Source organism: Chlamydotis macqueenii, chromosome 2 (assembly GCF_036417535.1).
Source record: "Chlamydotis macqueenii isolate bChlMac1 chromosome 2, bChlMac1.mat, whole genome shotgun sequence".
Taxonomy (NCBI): domain Eukaryota; kingdom Metazoa; phylum Chordata; class Aves; order Otidiformes; family Otididae; genus Chlamydotis; species Chlamydotis macqueenii.
Window position 1 is genome coordinate 164,063,539 of NC_141557.1, and position 2,174 is coordinate 164,065,712.

Here is a 2,174-nt window from a genome sequence, read left to right on the forward strand (position 1 = left end):
TGGCTGCGTTTCTGCTCCCTTTGTATGGGTCCAGGGGCTGTGAAGAGCCCAGAGGAGGAGGTGATGCAGTGTGGGGGTCAGCCAATGGCCCCCAGTTCCTGCTGGGCTCCAGCTGTGGACTGGGGCTGGAGGAGCCCCAGGTGCGGGCAGTGAGGGTGATGGAGACGGCCCCTCCCTGTAAAGGGGTGGGTGCTGCTGGAGGGGTTGGTGCTGCCCTGCCCCGGGTGGCCGTGGAGGGGCCACTGTGAGCCATGGGGGGAGCGGAGTGGTCACCGAGTGCCGCTGGGCTGCGGCTGCACCTGCAGCGATGGAGAAGGTGAGCGGGGACGGGTGATGGACCGGCGGGTCTCGGAAAAAGCCACAAGGAGCGCAGCAGCCGGGCTGGCGCGGTCTGTGTGCGGGTACAGAAAGTGGTGGGGGCGCGGCCGTGCTGCGGCGTGCTGGAGTCAGCGGTGGGGGCTGCCAGCGTCCGCGCTGGGGATTGCGAGGCTCTGCAGTGGCGCTCGGTGCAGGGGTAACGGTGTGCCCCACAGGAAAGGCTGCTTTTTGTGGCATGTTGGGAACTGTAGTCCTGGGGTACAGGGCTTGCGGTTGGCCGTTATGGCTTCACAGAGCATGCCGGGAGCTGAAGTCCTGAGGCACGAGGCGTCCGGTCCGCCATGATGGCTCCGCGGAGCATCCTGGGAGGTGTAGTCTTTCCACACTCAGTGCCGAGCACCCATCCTGTGTTTGCCAGTGCGTGCAGGTAGGTTTAGTTTTTGCTGCCACGCTGCCGCATTGCTCTCGGGCTTATGTGAAGCATGTGCTACTCCTGCGGCCCCGGTGTAGTTTTGTTCTCGTTTTTGTGTGGTTTGCTGTGGGCTTCAAGCCGACTGAACAGAGATACTCTTGGGCGCTTCACGTGCGGGGTTTGGCACTCGCCCGTGCTCAATGCTGCCGCCTGGCGAACCAAACCCGGTACTGCAGGTGCGAGCCACACAGGCGCTGCCGTGCTGCTTGCTGCCGGTTGCCAGTACCGGCAACGCGATGCTGCGGTGCGGTGCTGCCGCGCTTGTTGCTGCCTCCCGGTAAGAAAACACCGCTGCCACCCCACGGGCACACTGCTGGCGGGCGCTCGGCGGGCAAAGCACAGAACTGGTGCGCCAGTCCTGCACAGGGACAGAGCAGCTCTTCTGCCAGTGCAGCGGCAGGGCTGTGTGCCAGGGCCACTTCCCGGGGGCGGGTGGGGGCCAGGACCAGCAAGGTGAGCGGAGCCCCTTTGGCCGGTGCGGGGCTGTCTCCTGCCCGCTGGCCATCTGGGGCTGGCAGGAGGGGAAGCTTCGAAGTGCCCACCACGGCAGGGTCCCGGTCTGCTGGAGCCAGGTGAAGGCAGCCCCAGGGAGTTACCCGAGAGCTGAGAGAAGGGAAGAGGGGAAGGAGGCGGACCCCACTGCAGGCACAGATGCTAGGTGCTTCCCCCAACACAGCAGAGCTCCACCTGAGGTTCCCTGAGTGCTGCTCACCCTGTGCAGCTGCCCCCAGCTCCAGCACCTCCCCTGAATCCTGTCCCCTAGACCTGGGCTGCTCACAAGCCCTGTCCTGAAGTCTCTAAGCTGGCAATCAAATGCATTGGATTCTCTCTTAACGCAGGTGCTGTTAGCAGCCGTCCACGGAAAGAGAGGCATCTCCAGATGCTCTTGCAGAAGGAGAGGCTTTGGGCACTGTCAATTATAATGCTTGCTGCTGATTCACTTGCTCTCCCAGAGGACATGCTTAGGATGTGATTCTTTCTTTGAGAATGCTGTTGACTGCAGTCGCCTGAGGCTTGCGTGGTTTGTCTCTGCCCAGTATCACTGTCTTTGTGGCACTTCACAAAGATGGTCAGGCGGAACGCTTGTTAGCTCTGGATAGGAGCTGCTGAAGCTGGCAAGGCCAGAGAAAGGTGAAAAAGAAGAAACCAAGGGCTATCCATCCGGCAGCTGCCTCTCTGTGTGATGAAGCATTTGTCTCTGTAGTGTGCAGCAGCCTAGACCCCCAGCATGCAGCGCAGGGTCTGTATGTGTAACACAAAGCATGGAACGGATGTGTAGTGCGTGAGCAAGCAAGGCTACATGTCTAGGACATCTTGTCTCTGAAGAGCTGTGAGATACCCTCTTTTTCTTTTAGATGGCAGACAGCCAAGTGACTGGAGTTAC